The sequence below is a fragment of the Pinus tabuliformis genome, chromosome 8, assembly GCF_031772625.1.
Source record: "Pinus tabuliformis cultivar Carrire ecotype Pingquan chromosome 8, CPIR1, whole genome shotgun sequence".
NCBI lineage: Eukaryota > Viridiplantae > Streptophyta > Pinopsida > Pinales > Pinaceae > Pinus > Pinus tabuliformis.
Genome location: NC_142294.1, coordinates 1,403,751,493 through 1,403,773,959, shown reverse-complemented (window position 1 = coordinate 1,403,773,959; position 22,467 = coordinate 1,403,751,493). Strand labels below are relative to the sequence as shown.

At 37.7% G+C, this 22,467-nt stretch overlaps 1 long non-coding RNA gene across 1 annotated transcript; it reads left to right on the top strand.

The window, feature by feature from the left end:
• Nucleotides 1-9,642: 9,642 nt before the first annotated feature.
• Nucleotides 9,643-10,932, top strand: LOC149240804 (uncharacterized). Its single transcript, XR_016245558.1, has 2 exons — nucleotides 9,643-10,551; nucleotides 10,646-10,932. It is a non-coding gene; the product is annotated as an uncharacterized LOC149240804 (long non-coding RNA).
• The last annotated feature ends 11,535 nt before the right edge of the window (nucleotides 10,933-22,467 follow it).

Sequence of the window (22,467 nt, the reverse complement as noted above, 5' to 3'; positions counted from 1 at the left end):
AAATGAAATAGTAGTGGCATTTGGATTTGCACACTTTCCTGGTCTCTTTTATTTGGGGTTCATTTCTTCTCATTTTTTCTTTTGGCCATTTATTTTTTTCACCCTTTGATTTTTCTTTTAGGGTATACCCTCTTTACATTTTTTAATTTTTTGATAATATGGAAACCTTTACAGCAAGGAAAGGTATGAACATATTACAGAGCTCAACCAGTCAATCATGAAATATGACACATATAACTATAGGAGTATAACACTAGCTCCACTTGGGGATGGCTTTCCCTGGTGGAAAGTCAAGAACAGCAGGTCAAATGGCCTTCTGCATAACTTTTGCTCTTCTCTGAAATTATCCTTTGCTGAATGTAGAAACTGTACAAAATGATGCTGTAAAATATATACACTATTCTAGAGTTGATTCAAACAACTGTACATCTGTTTTGGATAGCTTTCTTGGATTATCTGATCTTATGTTTTCTGCTCCCAAGTATTCTTCTGCAATCTCTGATATTCAATGGCATTTTGAGGCTTTGATAAACATTCACTGGTCCTTCTTCTGTTTCTGTACCATCCAGGTTCTTCAGAAAGTAAGTATTGTTCCTTTGCAATGTCTGGATGATATATGGTCCTTTCCATAGGAAGTCAAACTTCCCATGTTTTCCTTTGTCTTCTCTCCTAGAGTCCCACCTTAGAACTTGGTCATTTGGGTAGGAACTTTTTAGCCTTGGTCCTTTTGATTAAAATCTTTTCAACTTTTTCCTGCACAACTATGAGATCTGTCCTGAAACAAAAAAGTGCTGCAACTTTTAAACCAAATTAGTAAATCGTCAAGATTTTTAGGGTCTTTTGATTGGATTCAATCATTTAAAAATTTATTTCCTAACTTATTGAAAACTGAATTAAAACAAACTGAAATCCTACCTACTCTATTTTATTGAAAATCAGGTTGAATTAAATAAAACAAAAGTGCCAATTAAGCCAATCAATCAACTGTAGAAACAAATGAACTGCTTGACTGATAGTCAGTGAAATCAGAAGCATAATTTGATCATGTGCCCCCATAATCGAAATTGTGATATAAAAAGGCCACTACTGATGTATTTGGTCCTCATAGAGGAAACATGTTAAAGAATTTGAGTTGAGAAGAACCTCCATGTAATCTGCTATAGGATCAACAAAAGCATAATGTGTGATAGTTTCTTCTGGGCCTTCATTGTCTAATTGATTAGTTGTATCCTCAATACTAAACCCTGCAACTAATTCTTTGGCCTTTCTCTTGAAAGCATAATCATCCTCAATCTGCAAGTCGAAAGGTAGTAGAATTTCTTCATGATTTGGGGAAGGAAGATTTTGTAAGAATTCTTTAGGATCACAGAAATTATATGACTGAATTTGAGAATGCAAAAGCTTAATTTCATTTTCATATTTTTCAACAACTAAATTAAGAGAACACATTTTAATTTTATGAGGGAATTCTCTTGATTTGACCGCTATAAACACCACTCTTAAAAAATCTTCGTCAAGCTCAAATTTTGATAACACCTCCCTGAATTCATTTAAAGCCTCATCATATGAAAGATTTTCCACAAACCCAGTCATCCTGTCTTACTATTTAATGCTTTGGAATACGGATTATTTGGTTGTGGAATTTCTCTAAAATTTGAAGCTCTGGATCTTTGAACAACAATGTTTTGACTGGAAAATGATTATCACAAGAGTCAAAAGGATGATACTTTAAAAAGCCTGATCTTTATCTTTTTGTATTGTTCTTTCAGGTTCATTTCTCCAGTGGAGTCTTGATTGTGAAATTTATGTGGAGTTGCCAGGTCGATGATTTTAAACTTTGTGTGTCTGATCCTTATCCACCATCATAGATCAGATCTAAATCCGTAAAACAGTTCTGAAGAAAAAGGTTTAGTTTCTCCAGGAAACAATTTTTTTTTGAGTTTTTTTATGATTTTTCAAAACAACTTTTATGATTTCTTTAAGAGGCTTTTGATATGAGATTTAAACTTTCTTAAAGATTTTATTTGACAAGAGGAACTGATCAAGGTTTGGAACCAACTGTTCAAAACATAAACTGGACTAGAGATAGACTGAAGCAGCATTTATTTACTTCTGCAATTGCAAAGCAAAAGCAGTTTCAAAGGCTACCTGGCTAACTTCAGGCTCCATCTGTAGCTTATACAGAAAACAGTAGCAACAAACAATTATTCAGGTCCCCAGTGGAGTCGCCAATGATGTTATCACTCAGGTTGTTCCCAAAAGTTGTAAGAAAGGGAATACGACCGAGGTAACCATAGACCAATCTTTTAGATACAGATTCTAGCCAATCTGCATCTAGAGAGGGCTCTCTCTTTATGATTTAGCTTTTTTTTTTAAATGTTTTAGGCTAGTTATGAAGTTCAAGGGTTTTGTTTGAGTTTGGGTGGTGAGATTCAATAGAACAGTGAGGTAAAACTGAAGAGTTTAGTCCTTTGGGCATGATGGAGTCAAAGAAGGAGGGTTTCCTGGATTAGGTTTCTCAACAGAGGACGACATCACAAAGCAAGGTAGTCAAACATGGAACAATTTAAAGGTTGGAATCAGATGGAATGGACTCAAATAGATGAAGGGCAGTTAAGAATCCTTCAACATATTGACAGAGGGAAAATGGATGCTTATTGTTAAGGAGCAGTTAAGGATTCCTTAGCAACTAAACACCATGAAAGAAACAACAAGCAGGAGCAATTAAGAATTCACTGCTTATACTAATTCTGAAGAAAACACAGAGAATAATAAAGACTGAAAACAGAGTGCAACAAAGCAAATTCTGAATTAATCTTTCTCTTTATCATTCAGATCATGAAACACAAATGATATAGTAAACATGAAAACTGTAAAACATAAGATAGAGAGTACTCATTGATCCATGGGTCGATTCCAGAATTCTGAGACAAGTGCTCAGCATCAATTCCTCATCTAGTAGACCAGACAACAAATGGTTCCAACAGCTTTTTATTCCAAAGTTTCAGTATTACAACAAAGTCTAGAAAATCTACACAGACCCAACCTCTTCAAAACTCTAATGAAGGGGGAATTTATATAACAAAACATGTACACAAATATCTCATTACCGCTGTGAGATATTATCTAGTTCTTAACCTAATGTAATTTACAAGACAAAGTAAAAAATAGCTGACTTATGCTATGTTGGAGGTTGGCTCTTAGTGTTCGGCTTGCAGCGATCTTCTGCAATAACTGTGCGTATCTGATAGTCTTTAATGTTGATCTGCTTTCTTTAATGCTGACTTGATTTGTCTTTATTTCTGCACTGATACTCTTTATGGCTAATCTGATATTTCTGTGACATTGATCTGATACTCTTTAACGCTCCTCTGATACTCTTTGACTTTAATCATCTTCTTTAATGTTGAATTGACCTTCTTTGGTTGTGAACTGACCCCTGTTTATCTCTGTACATCGCTGTCTGGTGAAACAAAGCTGCTTGCGCGTCCTTTCACTGCCTTTCCTCTGCAATTGATGTCTTTGCGGGTTTCCACTGGCTAGGGTAGCACATATCTCTGTTCATCCCTTTATTTATTTTTCTGCGAACTCGGAGTACTCTGTTTGCTTTAAACTATTCTAAGAGGAAAAAAAACTGCAAAATGGTCGGTTGGGGGAGGCCGCGAGCACATTGATGGAGCCTTTGTGGTCCACAGGCGATCGAAAACCTGAACTGTGAACTCAGTCACTTTTACGCCCAGAGCACTATTTGCAGCGAAAAAACATCAAAAATGACTTTTTTACCCTTTTTTTACAAAAATGATTTTTTGCGGGAAAATTTGATTTTTCGGACGGGTGACGTCAGCATGATGTACGAGACAGATGACGTGGCAGGCGACGTGGCGGTGACGTCAGCAGAAGGTGATGTGGCAGGGTGATGTCAGCAAAGGACAGTTGACGTCAACAGATGACGTCAACGGGGGGTCAACGGGAGGGCGGTAAATGGTTTTCCCTGCAACGCCTTTGGGCTTGGGCGGTTTTGGGCGAAGGGGCAGCGAACACAGCGGGTGATCGACACGTGTCCCTGGTACGGGGCCAAAACCACTGTTTCCCTGGGACTTAATGTTCGGTGGCGGAGGGCTAGCTAAATGATCGTAGACCGTTGGATGCGAGGGCCGAGATTCGACGGTGGGCGCTCTGCGGACATGGCGGAGGCTTAATGAACATGCCGGAGGTTTAAACAATGGCAAACGGGGGGTTGCGATATGAATATCGGTCGTTCGATGGATAGGGTCAAGATCAGACGGTTGGCGGGCATAAAAAATGGCGGAAGGTTAACGATGCGGACCCGATCATATTTAACGTTAGTAAATAATTTCGAGCGCGATTTTATTGGTTATCGGGGTGATTTGGCTAGGTTATTAATTAACCAAAGGTTAATTAATCCCAAGGTTTGCGCGCAGTGGGTTATTAATCGGTTCCAAATAAACCATTAATCCCCATTTGAAACAACGATATGGTTATAACTTAACCGGGGCGGGAATATTAAATATTAGGGCTTTTTTATTATATTTTTAATACGGGGAAGGGTATATTTGCATGGGAGTTATATAATAAATGTTAGTTGTTAATATGAAAAATGAATGAAAGTGCCAAGTTTAATGTTAGGAAACTCAGGCTTAAAGGGGAAAAGAGGGGTTTTTTGTGATTTTTATACAATCTTTCTAAGTAAAATGGGGTTTTTACTTAGGCAATGGATGAAATGGAAGGAGTGGCTTCAAGAGGGATATTAAGCAGATCTTAATACCATTGGGGAGTTAGTGAATGATTTGGGAAAAGGATGAAGGGGAGTTAGTCATGCCTCGCTTGAGCTGCTCCAAGAGTAATGTTTGCCATGGCATTTGTGATAAAGATAAGATTAACACATTTTTAGAGACAAAACCTATCACAAGTCTCATTCTGCAACACCAAAACTACCTACCCAACCTACTTTGCCTAGAATTTTTTTCTCTTTACATGGGTGCACTTAGACTAGCAAACCCTCTTCAACTTTTCTTTTCTTTTGCATGATAAGAATACCTAAGTCTGCACTTATTTCTTCCAAGGGCTCAGATTAAACTGTTGAGCTCCTTTGCTTCTCTACCTATCTACTTATCTGCCAAGATTAAACAATTTGGACAAATTTTTATTCTCTATCTCTAAAACATGAAATTCAAACATGAACTGGCCAAGATTAAGCTGTTTGGTCATTCATCAATTGTGGCAAAAAGTTTCAACAAGCTGTACATGATGCTTTATTTACAGAAAATGAAATAGTAGTGGCATTTGGACTTGCACACTTTCCTGGTCTTTTTTATTTGGGGTTCATTTCTTCTCATTTTTTCTTTTGACCATTTTTTTTTTCACCCTTTGATTTTCGTTTTAGGGTATACCCTCTTTACATTTTTTAATTTTTTTGATTTTTTGATAATATGGAAACCTTTACAGCAAGGAAAGGTATGAACATATTACATAGCTCAACCAGTCAATCATGAAATATGACACCTATAACTATAGGAGTATAACAGCTTCCTGAACTCTGGCTAATTGTTTGTCTTCCTCGTCCTACTCCTTCTTCTTATCTCTCTCCTTCTAACCTTCATTTCTGCCTTACTCCTCCTTTCATATCTCTTACCACCACCTTGTTGTCCCATCCTTCCTTCATCGTCGTCCTTCCGACCTCTCCTCGTCTCGGCATTCCTTATGCCACTTCTCTCAACCGTTCGGCGGTACCTCTCCACGTTCATTCTTTCACTCATGCGAGCTACGGTGAGCAGTCCTCGCTCCGTCTCTCGTCTGACATCGCCATTATGGCTCTTTACTTCCTCCGTCACCCCGATCGGGGGTTATATCATTGTTTAGTTGTTTTAGCATTCAATTTCAATTTCTCTAAGTCATTTCCTCATTTACTTTTAACTTCTGATATGCTAAACATGATGCATTTTAGAGGTTGATGCGCACATTAGTAATAAGTCTTGAGTTAAAGTTTCACATTTTAGATTTCATTGCCATTCTCTTTTTGAAGCAACTTTATCTTTTGCAATCTAAATTTCGTTATCAGGTTTTTCATATTTGTTAATTAGATTAAAGATTTATTTTCAACAACTACTGTAGAATGAGTTCAATTCCACAATAGTAGAGTTAAATCATTTTCTTTCATGTTCAATTATCAGGCATTTCCTTTTGACAGTTAGAACTAAGTGTGATTTCTACAATATAGATAGGATATTTTATTTTCAAAAGATAAACCTAGGTAGGATTCTATATTGAAAGAACACGTGCCTTGATTCTCTCCAAATTGTATAAAAAACATTCATCCATCTTTAAAAATAGTTATATTCTTAGATCACTTGATTTACAGAAGAAATCCTAGCATATATAGTGCACATACACTTCACAAGTACATGAGTCTTGATTGATATTTAATGAAGTAAATTAAAGACAATTAATTTACCAAACACATACCTTTAAAATTAAATGCTTGATGAAGACCCTCACTACGGTTTGATGAAGCTCCTCAATGCTCAAAATCCAGACCTGAAAACATACTAACAACAAAGGATCAAAGGCATATGATAGATAAATGGATCAATAAAACCCATACTAGTGATCAAGGAAACTAGTACCTAATATCATTATCAATGGAAAAAAGGAAGTAAATAAACAATACAACAGCTCCATTGAACAATACCATGGGAAAGAAATACTCTTTTGTATTAATCTTGAATATGAAGGAGCAATATAAACCTTAGCCTTGATTATGTAATCCTCCTTTTAATGATCTCCAATCTTCCCCTTAGGTGACAAGCTTTCTAGCCCTATTCCAACAACATATATTTACATTTAGAAGTCCCCCATAGCCCTTTAGTCTGTGTTGAATTTATAGGCCAAGAGGAGGAGGTTTGAGATCCTCTTCTCAATGGATGAGATCCTCAAAATGAGGGATTCGGGTTCCATAAAGGGAGGAAGTTTTCTCCATGAACAAAGGGATGAGGGCCAAGTATGTAGAGGCTTGAGGCTTTCTGTTAGGAAATATTCCTCTAACAAGGCTTCTAGAAATCAATTTTTACTTTTACTCACGTTAAGTGATTTGCATAGTTTTCAGTGGAAGACTGAGTGCAAATTTGTGTAATCCATAATGGTTAAAACTATGATTGCATATAAAATAGGTAAGGAAACTGCACAAGTGCTTAAAAATAGGTTTTTGAGCAATGCAATCCACAATTCTTGCAGACTTTGGGATTGTTTTGCTTCCAACATTGTAGGGGAATGCTTGAGACACTTCATCAAATAACAAGAGATTCGGATTGGAGGTCATTTTCCTAATGGTGAAAACATGACGTGTAACAAATTCCCCCCTAAAGTGTAAAGTTAGAAAATATGTTTAAGGACTGAAGCGCTTTATCATGCCAAAGTTTGGATTAGAGACCAATTGGTTGGAGACCTGAAACAAACAATCAAGGATTACGATACAATATTTTCATATAAACATCACTGAGGTAGGAATTCCCATACTCAAGAGTAGAAGTATCTCAAAGAACCAATATGGAAATATACACATATCCATGTCAACGGTAGACACAATATGGACGCAATTATCAAATATGGATCCATCTTTACAATCATGAATATCTTGAAACTCCACGCAGCCTAGATGGATGAAACTAGATCTAGGATCTTGGTCTTCATCTCCATTGATCCATAGTACAAATCTAGCCATGCGAGTGAATGTCTCGAAGTTGAACATGGTAGAAACCACATGATTACCGGTCAATGATGTGAACCGTTAACAGGTGCGAGAGAAACCACCAATAATGAGAATGGTTCTCAAGGTACCCTAGTACAATCTATGAAGTGTGATTGAATGTCTTGAAGTCAAACTCTCATAGGATCATTCAGTCAAAGGTCAATGATGATAACCTATCGTCGGAAGCGAGAAACTTGCCATTAAGGCGTGCATGCTTCAAGGTACTGAAGGAGGTTTTTAAGTCAACTTCCTAGATATTAAGTTGAAAACGATAGGAAGCGACCCATCGTAGGAGGGCCTACGACACAAAACTCATGTCATGTTTTGAAGAAAAAATTTGGAATGATTCAAGACTGAATCAAGGATGGCCGATGCAATTGAAGACTATGATTTGCAAGGTAATTTTAACTGAGGTTGAACTTCTCTTGAACATATCAACGACACGACATTTTGACTTGGCAACAATTGACTCAAAAAATAAGACCAAAAACCAATATGAAGGCTTTCAATGAGGCATGATCAATTCAGAGACAAATGGATTTCCCAACCCAAACACAAAAGTGATGAAGTGTCATGGTCAAGAGCGACATATTGTCTTCTTACAATATAAAAACAAATGTTTCTTTCCAATCCCCCCTCACCATTACTGGTAAGTAGCTCTTTATTTTTACACAAGCTTGAGGAGGATAACATATGCTTGTTCTATAATCTCATCCTTCGGATGAGTCCTTCGAATAATGAACCTTAGGAAGGAGTGGTTCAGTCTCATTATGGTTGACGAGTCCTACATTATTTGTTTTTTTTTACGCGTCGAATGAAGAGGTAACTTGATGTCGTTTTCATATTTAAAGAGTTTGAAAATACACAAAAATAAAACTCATATAGTTCTTTACAACTTAAAATTTTAACGAGCCTGGAGAAAGTAAATCTCAGTGTTTTTCATTTTTAGGGGTTCAGGAGAAAAACATAAGTAAACTCTGAAATGTCCTTTTTCATAAATTTAGTCTCTCAAGCCCGAAAAAGGGTAAAATAATGCAAGAGATAACTTTTTTGACCATGATTAGTCAAAGTATACCCTTTTTTGTAAATAGTCCACATGATCCGTAAAAGGGATAAACTTATATCAAGTAGAAGTTTTTTGTTTTCTTTAATGAGTTTGAAACAAACAAGCATACTCAACAATCTTTTCACATTTTGAGAGTCAGAAAAGAGCTTAAAGGTAACTCCAGTATTTCATTTTTTTGTAATTTATAAGAGCCCAAAAAAGTGATAAAAGTTTAGTCATCGTCAAAATGATATATTTTTGTAATTAAACTTGTAAACTGCACTTTCAAACTCAAAAATAATCATAACTACTCGAAAAATAGTAAAAAAACATTAAAAATTTGATTTTTTAGAAGCTAAAGGCAAAACGTATTATTTTAATAGGCCTATTTTGCTTATAAAAGTTCAAAAAGTAAAAAATTCTTTACCATTTGTGTTTTTACCATTAGGAGTTCCTTGAAAGTGCATTTTCACCCAAAACTTCAACAACAAATAGTGATCAGATCGGTGGACCATTTCACAAGCCGCTTTTTTCCAGGTAGAAGATCACTCCTTTCTCTTCAATTTGAATTAGTTTTTACTTTGCATTTCACTGGTGATTTGGTGTTTTTCTTTTATGGTTTTTATTAGTTAAAATTTTGCCCTCAGGTTTGCATAATTCTTCTTCATCGGGTCTCCGCAACCCGGTTTTTTTTCATTGTTGGAAAATTGTGATATGCGTAGTTTTCCTGAAAGGGAACTACACAAATCCGCACTCCCTAAAAGGCAATTGCACAAGGTGTCGAGGTTTTCTAAAAATAATGAAAAATGCCCAATTTTTTTTGTAAAAAACTTCTATATTCTTTTCTAACTAATTTCCATCATTGATTTCAGGTTTTTGAAGTGTAAAAATGGAATGGAGAGAGAGAGAACATGAAGCTCAAGATTTTGAGGCTTTGAATGATCCAACTACATTACAGGCTTTGAGAAATTGTGGCTTGCTCAAATATTTTATGATTCCAGGAATGAAAGCTCAAGTGGATTTATTGACATGGTTGGTGAGATCTTGGAATATCCAAGAACAATGTTTTCATATTAGGGATCAAAGGCTCACCATAGATGCCAATGATATTTATTTCTTGAATGGGATTTCACGTTGCGGGACTGATATTTCATTATTTGGGAGCATACCAGGTGGTGGAACAACAAAGGCTTACCTAGTCGAGCATTGTGGTCCTAGGGCCAAACTTAGTAATGGAAGAATCGATATTAAGAGCATCCAGAGGCTTCCATTGAGGACCATTACATTTACTGTTGCTCGACTATGTGGAAGTGTTGCACTCCACTTGGTTACCAAAGCCCAAATGTATATTTCACTAGAGTTCTTGCAGCCCATTGTATTTAACTTGTGCGAAGGAGTTGTTGCCAATATCAAAGGGAAACTCATTAGAGCAAAGAAGGACAAAATAAAGAAATTTAAATATGGTGCTATGGTTATTTCATTTGCTATGGAGAGGATTCCTCTTCTTTGTAACATATGCCTATGGAGATGGGAGAACCACGAGATCTTCGCATGCTGCAGTGGGTTACATTGATGGCTCGCCACGAAGGTGGTGATGGCCTGATTGTCAGATATACTCTTGCATTTTTTAGATGCCTGGATCGCCAAATTATCATGATTGAGGATTACCCATATATGGGTATGGACTACACCGGTGATCCGGATATCCCACTCACTGCAGGAATACAATGGGGTGATATAGGTAAAAATTATCACTTTGGTTTGTTTTGTATTTTTTTGTTTGTTTTTACATCCAAAACTAATCATCTAAAATAATCATGCATGTGTGGGACCAGTCAGACCAGCAACGATGCAGTGATTTGACAGACGTGACGAGAAACCATTTGCTCCCGTAGCACAGAACTCCGAGGCAACAAAGGCTTTGATCAAAATTGAGCATAACCTAGAGAGGTTGACCCTAGATATCCTAGATATCGGGATTAATGATTCATCTCTCCGCTACCAAAGACATAAAGTAGGAGTACCTGGGAGGATTAGTTGTTCATTATGACGAGTGGCTTGTGCTATAGTCTGCTATCATAATCATCATGTTTAGCTGCTAGTCATAGGGCTAGATTTTGTTTTTTGATCTATCAGCATGTTTGGATAATAAAGGCCACGAAGCCTCATATGTCTTGGATGAAATTTTTTGTAAACCTAGAAATTTTGTAGACATTATGATTAATGGAGACTACTTCTATTTTCTAAGCTTATTTTGTACAATGTGTGAATGACTATTGTTTTTCTATTTACAAATGTTTCAAATGTCAATTTAACACATAATTAGCCAATGCATCAGTTAATATGTTTAAATGTCTTAGAATATGCTGGTATTCAATGTAATCAAATTCTCTTTCCACGATGTGTATCCACAAAAATTCCTTAACATTGTAGAACTCCTAACTGAATAAACACACTTTAAATGTTGTAATATGAGTTGAGAATCCATTATAATGATTAAACAACGAATGTCAAAAGATATGGCATCAGATAATAGCTCAATAACTACACTATATTATGTAATATTGTTTATCGTTCGGCCAAGGCATATTCCATATAGGCTTATTAACTCATCGATGGGCGAATAAATGCCCCAACCTGCAAAAGACATATTCTGAGTTCTACGACTAGCACCATCAACATAGCTAATATAGGTTTGAGGGAGCATCGACATCTGCAAATCAAGTGTAACACAAGATAAGTAGGAGAAGTAGAAAGGAGTTTACAAAAACAAGTAAAATTTCCACACATGTGAAATGTGATACAACAATTTACAATGTACCTTTGCAGAGGCGCATGCCCCACGAGCTTTGTTTGATTTACCTAAGTAGACTACTGGTTAATAATAGGTGGATGAAATGAAGGTTCATTAACGAGATGAGATGAAAAATATGACTTAACATTTATGCGACCTAATCAAAGACTCAACTTAATTAGAGGGGAATATGTTTAATTTTTTAACGAGCTTGACACAGAACTATGCTCATGGTCGGTTTCATTTTTATGCGGGCTTGAAACGAAAACAACCATGCTCATAATTTGTTTCATTTTTTAGCGAGGTTGACACAGTAAAGAACCTTCCTCACAATAATTTTCATCATGGCTTCAAAGAGGAAGAAACACATGACAAGGGGCACATCTCGATCATGGCTTCCAAGAGGTCTTACTCAAAAGGAAGAATATTTATATGGAAAGAACACATGTGAATTTGGACTGTTAATATTATTAAAATTCTTAATTAAATTTATTAAAATTGAATCTAATGGCAACAATTCCAGAATTTATCGATAAAGAAACCACTTTTAACTAGAATCCTAGTCCTTTTCCTCGCTTTGGAAATATCAGTCCCGCGACATGAAAGCCTAGTTAAGAAATAAATATCATTGGCATCTATAGTGAGCCTTTGATCCCTAGTATGGTCGCCAATTTCTTATGCACACAAATCGCTCTTGTAGACAAGAGAAATCTCCCTAGATTCAGTGGTTGAATCTAGTAACAAACAAACAAACTAGTAAATCTTTCTGTGAGTTCATTCCTATTGAATTATAAGAAAGAATTATAGAATATGAAATCCACACCTTTCAAAGGAAATTCCTGATGAAGATCCTCGCTATGGTTTGATGTAGCTCCTAAATGCTCAAAATCGAGACCCGCAAACATAATAACAACAAAGGATCAAAGGCATATGATAGATAAATGACTTAATAAAACCCATACTAGTGATCAAGGAAACTAGTACCTAATATCATTATCAATGGAAAAATGGAAGTAAATACACAATACATCAGCTCCATTGAACAATATAGTGAGAAATAAACACTCTTTTGTATTAATATTGAATATGAAGGAGCAATACAACCTTAGCCTTGATGATGTAAGCCTCCTTCCAATGATCTCCAATCCTCCCCTTAGGTGACAAGATTTCTAGCCCTATTCCAACAACATAAGTTTACATTCAGAAGCCCCCCCAGCCCTCTAGTATGTGTTGAATTTATAGGCCAAGAGGAGGAGGTTTGAGATCCTCTTCTCAAGGGATGAGATCCTCAAAAGGAGGGATTAGGGTTCCACAAAGGGAGGAAGTTTGCTCCATGAACAGAGGGATGAGGCCCAAGTATGTAGAGGCTTGAGGCTTTTAGTTGGGAAATATTCCTCCAACAAGGCTTCTAGAAATCACTTTTTATTTTTACTCACGTTAAGTTATTTACGTAGTTTTTAGTGGAAGACATAACGCAAATTTGCACAGTGCATAATGGTTAAAACTACGATTTTGCAGGCAATAGCTAAGGAAATTGTGCAAGTGCTTAAAAATAGGTTTTTGAGCAATGCAATCCAGAATTCTCATATAATTTGGGATTGTTTTGCTTCCAACATTGCAGGGGAATTCTTGAAACACTTCATCAGATAGCGAGAGATCCAGATTGGCGGTCATTTTCCTAATGATGACAAAATAACATGTAACAATTACTTGGGACACATTGTCTCAAGAGAGGGAGTAGCAGTTGATTCTGAGAAGGTCAAGGCTATCATGGAATGGCCAACACCTAGAAATGTAGCTAAAGTTAAGTGTTTCATGGGACTGGCAAGATATTACATGAGATTTATTAAGAATTTCTCCAAGATTGGTTTCCCAATTACTTCTTTGCAAAAAAAAGGAAAGATGTTTTAATGGACAACTGATTGTGCTACAAGCTTCAATCATCTTAAGCAGTTGTTGACTAATGCACCAATGTTAAGAATAGTCGATCCTGAAAAGGAGTTTGTTGTATTTATAGATGCTTGGAAGGAGGGACTTGGTGGAGTCCTGATGCAGGAAGGCCAAGTGGTCTGCCATGAATCTCAAAAATTAAATGAGCATGAGCATAATTATGTAACTCATAATCTCAAATTGGCTACCATCATTGATTACCTTCTTGGAAGAAAATTCACTCTAATGACTGATCATTGAGGGCTGAAGTATTTATTTTAACAACTCAAGTTAAATGCAAGCCAAGCCATATGGTTGGCCACACTCAATGAATTTGAATTCAAAATCAAATATATAAAAGGCAAGGAGAATAGAGTGGCTAATGCACTTAGCAGGAGAGTGCAAATACATCATATAACAACCATAAGTTCCTATGGAACTAATCTTGAAGAAAAGATAAAAAATGTTGGACAACAAGATAAAAAGTATCAACAATTAAAGGAGAAGCTACAACAAGGCTCTCAAGGCAATGAAGGTAAGGACTATTGCTTTACAAAAAAAGGGCTGATTAAATTCAGAAGCAAAATTTATGTGACAAATGACAACGACTTGAAATTGATCTCAGATAGAGATGCCAAATTCACTTCAAATGCCACTGCCCCTACCCTTTCAAGCACTTCAAATGGCCCAAAAAACCGTGGTTTCAGCTTCATGCAAGACCCAAATTTCAAGGAGCTCTTCTTGGGTCTAACTCGCAAGAAAACATGTTCCCTTACTTGGAACTTTTGTGCACTCTATGTTGGTTTTCATAGATTTTTTTGCTTGTCCTGTGCCACTTTTAAATTTCTTTTGGTGTTTTGCATTTATTGCTCCATGTCTTTCAACATATCAGGCCCAATAAAGGACCTATTCACTAGATCACTCCAGTTGATAGGAGTGTTACAACTCCTCCCATAAAGCGCTTCAAATGCGATCATTCTTAGCGAATCTTGATGCCCATTGTTGTTTGCGAATTCCACAAGTGAAAAGTACTCTTCCCACTTCTTGTGAAATGGCTTATTATTCATGGATGTGATAATCTTGAAATAAATTAAGCCTACATGGACATAAAGAGATTGAAATATCTATAAATGGGTAAAATATTTGTATTGACTTGTTGGTATATTTGGTCTTTGTGTTATGGACTAGCACATGTTGATAATGAGGAATGTGGAATTCCTATGTTGAAATGGTCTTGAATGTTTTCCTTCAGAAATGGTTATTTCTATAAATGTCCTGAGTTTGTGGATCTGTCTGTATGACCTATGTGCAAAGAGAGGTGGATAACATTTGTGGATTAATTAATAAATAATGGAACCAGTACGTCCTGGTTTCTAAGTCACAATCTCAGGTTCATTCATGTGTATATATATATATATGTTGGATGTTCTAAGTTCGGTCAAGAGGTTATTCTCCAAAATCGTAACGAAGGGCTCAAGGGTCAGTTGTTGTGTACATTGTGCAAATGGCATTTACACTCGTTTAGAAACTCAGTTCCATGGATGTTCCCTTTTGGTAACATGACAAACCATGTGAATATAAGGGAGGGAGACAGGGTTAAGCACTAAGCCTTGTCAAATGGTTTGGCACTCATGGTCATAGCTGAGGGGCAAAGCGATGGACCCATTGTGGGAAGGGCTTATCCTCTATAGAGAATATCACTAAGAGGGTGAGTCTGATGGTGCATGTAACCTGGACTAGAGCACTTTGGAGCATGCACAAAATGATGGTGGATCATAAACACTAACAGACAGTGGGGATCTAAAAGTGGACACCCCTCCTTCTATGTACCAAATGAGGTCAAGCCTCCACATAACATTAACCAAGTGGAAACGAGATTCAAGTGACAAAACTAATAGTGGAACCATGAAAGCAGACCCCCTTGGTGACATCATAGGGAGAAGGGGAGGGGGGGGTTCGCTATCAAATCAGAATCGTCGAATTCTTGACTTCCCTCCACCGTCATATCAATACATTTAGGACCAATGATGTTACCCTAGACCTCGTTCCCTATATATTTTAGATGGAGCACCTGGTAGAACCACCAGGCTTAAGGCCTCATGATGACATGGCGCGAGGTCTTCAGTGGGATAAGCATTGTGTGGTGTGAATATATTGACAGATGGGAAAAGGGGGTGGAAAGCTTCAACACGAGGACAATAATTCCATGTAGCCTAGAAGATCATCCCTATAAGTTCAACAGGGATCAATGTTGAGATTTGATAAGATTTAACTCCCGAGGTGATATTGATCCGAATTGGATCCTAAAACTCTCTAAGTTTTCATAAACTCATTCAAATTATGCCAAACAGATTCAAGTCGTAGAAAGATAAAGCTATCAGAAGGAATCCTCGTGACAGTTGCAATTTTGATCAGTGCGGAGCAACGAGGACCCTCGGTCGAGCGCGCAGACCGTTGGCCCATGGTAACACGCGCTGGCGCAAATTGGCAAAACCAGAGGCTAATTCAAGAAATGGGGGTGGTTTCTAATACGTGATATGGTAAAGCGCTAATCACGTATCGCAGGGTGTCCCCCTTAGTGAAGGAAAGCCCCGAAGTGCCCGGACCCGAAATGGCTATGAAATGTGGAAAAGTAATTAATTCGGTTTCGTGGATTCCAAAAAACCAACAGGATATCGGAAGGCCTCGAGGCGGTAAGCAGTTTTGACCGAGTCCCGCCCGATGCCACACATTGAGTGACACGCGTCCGGCGGAAGAGAGAGAAAACCGCTCACATCAGACGGGTAAACGTCACGCTACTTACCCGCTCGATATGAATGACGACCATAGGATCTGGGGGACCCAGATCAATGGCAAAGGCATGTCCTGATAAATGACCTGATTTGACAAAGTTGTAAAGAAAGATTACATGGGATTTGAAGTCCAACGTGGACGACGAGTTGGCAGCATATTCATGTTTCGCGGGCATCTTGGAGCAAACGGAAATAACGATCGTTCAAATGTGTCCAAGGAACCTGACGCACTCAACTGTTACAGAATAGATGGCCACCTCCTTGTGAAGCATTACACAGTGATGACGACGCAGAACAGGGGAGTTCGAACGGATAGAGGTAAGAAAACTAGAACGCCGGGAAGCGGAAACGAACCGATAGAAAGCAGACTGGCTTTAAAGCCATGAACTGACAGAAGTAGAAAAACACACACACAAAGAGGAGTTAGTTAGACACAGAAAGCTAAGAGCAGAGAATAGAGAGAAGAAGCCGAGCTGACCTGAAGGCAACATCGAGCCAGATAGAGCCAGAGAGAGTCAGAGAGTCTGTGCACTCTAGAGAAAGCTTGAGAGGTTCAAGCGAGCTCCTCGGCATAGGCCTGTCATGTATGAGTTTCAGATTGGACTCATACTACTGTGACCAGTAGAGGTCAAGTACTAGTAAGGAGAGTCTGTGTACTCCAATCCTACTGATTCATATCTGTTGAGTGAGACTCAAATTGAGCTCACTGTTGTAAAGAAACTCTGCTTTGAAAACATAATAGAGAGGCCACCACTGAAAGCTGGACCAGGAGACGTAGCCCAGGAGCATTGGGTGAACTCCTTATTAAACTTGTTGTATTACATGTTTTTCCTGTTATGTTTTCTCTAACTGCCTCAGTGTCTATGTATTTTGCAATCTTATCAATCCATTGCATAAAGTAACATAGGCACATCCATGCACATGAGTCTGTAATACCTTTAATTCTTTGTCCTAGATAAATTCCAGATCAAGTGGTATCAGAGCTCTAGGTTACTAAGGTTAGACAAGCTTATGCTGGATTTTGTTGTTGAATGCTAACTAGATCAAAGCTTAAATTAGGAGAAGGAGAATTGGTTGAAGCTAACCTTGAAATTGGAAGAGTCCACTCTAAGAGGAAAATGTCAGAAGAAAACCCCTTGGAATCAGACTCCTAGTTCATGGATGGTTTCCTGACCATGAAAGCCATGGTGGAGGAAATGTATAGAGAATTTAAGAAAGGTAGAGCTAAAGATTCATCAAACTCCAAACAAGATAAAGGAGCAGAAGAATCTCTCCTCCATGACCACTCTAAAGGCAAAGGGAAAGAAGAAAAACTTCCCACACCTCCTAGTAGCCCTGAAAACAAAAAGAAAACATCTTTGATTAAATTAGATGTTAAATTTGATTTACCGATATATGATGGAGAGTTGAATGCAGAGAAGCTGGATAATTGGATTAGACAGATTGATGTTTATTGTAGAGTGCAGAGCATCAATTCAGACAAGAGTAAGATTCAGCTGGCCAACCTACGCCTTGGAGGCACTTCTTTGGTATGGTGGGAAGGCATGACACAATCTGACCTGAAGAAACATGGTAAAATTCTTTATGTCTGGAGTGAATTTGTTTTTGCAATTAAAAAGCAATTCTATCCACTAGCCTATATGCAGCAAGCCATGATGAGCTAGCAAACTCTTCGCCAATTAAAAGGGAAAAGTGTACAAAGTTACACTCAAGAATTTAGGAAAAGAGCTTTGATTCTAGGAATTTCTTTAGACTCACCTGAAACTCTGCTGAAGTATATAGGTGGTCTACACAGCTACTTAAGGCACACTATTCTCATGTTTAATCCCACTAGCATAGATGAGGTATCTGTTCAGGCTACACATCTAGAAGCTAGAGGAAAGAATGTGAACCCAGAAGTTGGGGGATCATCAAAACCCACTGCAAGCAAAAGCAAGGAAAAGAGAAAACAGAAATGGAAAGAGAGGAAGGCCAATACTGTACAAAAGACCAAGTCTTCATGCACTCACTGTAAGAAGGATGGGCATGATGATGAACACTGTTGGATCCTGCATCAAGAGCTGAGATCCAAGAAATTTGAGGGCAAGAAGAAGAAGACTGCTGCGACTATTTAAAAGGATTTGGGGTCAGACTCAGGAGATGAAACAACAATCGTAGCCACATGTATAAAAGGTAAAAATTATGAAGCATCTACTAGTAATTCTGCACAATTTACTGATAATGAAGAAAATGAGAGGAAAAGACATGAGTTTTTCATATTCGAGTTATTTCCAAGCATCAAAAGATTGATACTTTGTTTGATAGTGGCTCACAAGTAAGTTTAGTTTCTGAAGCAATTGTAAAGAAGTTGGGATTACTAACCACACCTCACAAAAAGCCATATCTATTAGGTTGGTTATGTGATAAAGCACAGCTACAAGTGACTAGACAATGTAAACTTAGGTTTTCTTTTGGGTCAGCATTTGTAGATGAGGTTGAGTTAGATATAGTTCCTTTGGATATATGTGGAATTGTTTTAGGAAGTCCTTACTTGCATGATAGAAAAGCTGTTTTCTATAGAGCTGAGAACAAGTATCAATTATTGAATTGAGACTTCTGTGATCCATAACAGTTATAAGAAGAGCTTCAGCGTAAATCACATATAGAAAGACCTTTGTCGACGTGTTTCGAACCAACAAGTGTGGCTTGTCCTGACGATGAGCCACACTTGCTGGTTCGAAACGCGTCAACAAAGGTCTTTCTATATGTGATTTACGCCGAAGCTCTTCTTATAACAAGTATCAACTCGTTAAAGATGGAATCAAATATATTGTAAGAGCTCATAAACTCAAGAATAATTATACTCTCATAAACTCAAGGCAGATGAAAAGAATTGTAAATTCATGCAAACAATTTTTACTGATGGTTGTAAAGGAAAAGAAACCTGATAAAACCAATGTATTTGAGGGTTGTGATGCTAAACAACAAGCTGATTTAGAAAAAGTTGTTTCAGAATATGATATACTGTTTCAAGAACCTAAAGGTCTGCCACCCAAAAAGGAAATAGTACATGATATTAATTTGCAGCAAGATGCTCCATTGCCTAACATCGGAATGTACAAGTTGTCCGCTTTAGAGAATGCAGAAATCAAGAAGCAGGTACAGGAGCTGCTCGAGAAGGGGTTCATCAGACCTAGCACATCACCATGTGGGTCTCCAATTGTCTTGGTGAGAAAGAAAGATGGCTCATGGAGAATGTGCATTGATTACCGAGCACTGAATAAGATAACGATAAAAAATCGTTATCCCCTTCCTCACATAGATGATCTATTGGATCAATTAAAGGAAGCTGTTTATTTTTCCAAGTTGGACTTGCATAGTGGCTATCATCAAGTCAGAGTTGCAGAGCAAGATGCATGGAAGACTGCTTTCAAAACAAAGCAGGGATTGTATGAGTGGTTGGTTATGCCTTTTGGCTTAACTAATGCTCCTGCTACTTTCATGAGAGTAATGAATGATGTACTCAGACCTTTTCTTGATGATTTTGTCATTGTATATTTGGATGACATTCTTATATTCAGTAAAACATGGGAAGAACATTTAAAGCATGTTAAGCAGACTCTAGATGTTTTGAAAAAAGAAAATCTTTATGTTAAGCTCTCAAAATGTGAATTTGGCAAAACATCTTTGAATTATTTGGGTCATATTGTAGGGGGTGGTGAATTGAAGATAGATCCCTCTAAGGTTGCAGTCATTGTAAACTGGCCTAAACCCAAATTTGCTACAGAAGTTAGAAGCTTCTTAGGAGCAACACAATATTGGAGAAAGTTTATTTCTAACTTTTCCTTAATTGCAGCTCCCTTACATGCTTTAACAGGATTGAACAAGGTGTTTCAGTGGGGAGGCAAATAGCAGAAAGCCTTCGACACCTTGAAAGAAAAGATTAGTATAGCACCAGTACTACCACTGCCCGATCTTCAAAGACCATTTGAGATTGAAACGGATGCCAGTGACTATGCTATGGGAGCAGTGTTGATGCAGCACGGTGAACCCATATGTTATCATTCTGAGACATTTAATTCTACAATAGTTAACTATCCCATATATGATAAAGAATTGTATGCATTAGTACAGAGTGTGAAAAAGTGGAAACATTACTTAATGGGCAAAGAGACAGTTATACATACTGATCATCAACCACTTCAATATTTACACTCCCAAACTAAGTTGCAGCAATCAAGACATTATAGATGGATGGGTTTTCTACAACAGTTTCATCTAGTCATCAGGTATAAAAAGGGCATACACAATAAAGTTGTAGATATGTTGTCCAGACCAATCATAAATGCATCCACTATACTTAAGCATAATTCAGTATTGCATGAAAGCTACATTGAACAGTATGCTCAAGATATAGATTTTAAAGATGTATATGCAACTTTAAGTCATGGCAAACAAGTAGAAGAATTGGATTATCATGTTAAGGACCAACTCTTGTATCATTTTGGGAAGCTATGCATTCCAAAAACTGAAAGAGTAAAGATAATTCGAGAGGCACACACTTCTCTAATATTAGGTCACTTTGGTGTAAGTAAAACAGTTGCACAACTGTAAAGATTTTGTTATTGGCCAAAAACGAATGAGACAATTTCTAGATATGTAAGAGGGTGTACCATGTGTGCTAAAAGCAAGCCCAACAACAGAAAACTAGGCTTTTACACTCCACTACCGGTTCTTTCTCATCCTTGGGAAAGTGTTTCCATGGACTTTGTTGGAGGACTACCTAAATCTAGGAAAGATCATGACTATTTATATGTTGTTGTGGATAGGTTCAACAAAATGTGTATTTTAATACCTTGTAACAAACAGATTACAGCTGAACAAACTGCAAAGTTGTTCTTTCAGCATGTATGGGTTCATTTTGGATTACCTACTTCCATTATATCTGATCAAGATACCCGATTTGTTGGGAAATTTTGGTCAAGTTTGTGGGAATTGATGGACACCAGGCTGAAGAAGAGAACAACTTTTCATCCGCAAATAGATGGCCAAACAGAAGTAGTCAATAGGACAGTGATCCAATTTCTTAGAGGCTATTGTAGCAAGCATCCCAGGCTTTGAGATGAAAACTTATGTTATGTGTAGCATGCTTACAACCGAGCTAAACATTCTTCTACACAGAGATCTCCTTTTGAGACCTATTTTGGTTTCACACCAAGGTCTCCCTTGGATTTTGTCTTTGGTAAAGACATAGCGGTTGATGGACACAGTGATGTGGACAAGGCAACCAAGTTCATCGAACAAATCTAAGAGACTCACCAGGCAATACATGAATAGCTGGAAAAGAGCCAAGCCAAGTACAAGGCAAGGCATGAAAAGCATTGGATGGAGCATAGTTTCCAAGTTGGTGATCAAGCCTAGCTGTATATCAGCAAAGACAGAATGCAAGGTAAGAAGTTGAAGCCAATAAGGTATGGACCTTTCAGGATACTTGAGAAAATTGGTGAGAATGCTTTTCGCCTTGATTTACCAGCTTACGTGCACATTTACTCAGTTGTTAATGCAGACAGCTTGAGATTTTTTAAACCTTCATTAATTGAAGATCCCGAAGAGCAGAGTCAATTGCCTTCTATTGATGATCTGTTGCCTAAATATCTTAATGAATTGCAGGAAGATACAACTCTGGACAGAAAGGTAAGAACTACATGCAGAGGGGATGTTGAGTACCTCCGGATTGGACTCAAAGGTTCAAAACCAAACAGTGCGAAATGGATATAAATTGGGTAAGCGAGCAATCAGTACCCTCACTTGATTGATGCTTAAAAATAACTTTTGGGGTCCAAAAGCTTTTTCAGTGGGAAGGTCGTGATCCGAATTGGATCCTAAAACTCTCTAAGTTTTCATAAACTTGTTCAAATTATGCCAAACAGATTCAAGTCTTAGAAAGATCAAGCTATCAGAAGGAATCCTCGTGACAGTTGCAATTGTGATCAGCGCGGAGCAACGAGGACCCTCGGTCGAGTGTGTAGACCGTTGGCCCATGGTAATGCGCATTGGCGCAAATTGGAAAAACTAGAGGCTAATCCAAGAAACAGGGGTGGTTTCTGATACGCAATATGGTAAAGCACTAATCGCTTATCGCAGGACGTCCCCCTTAGTGAAG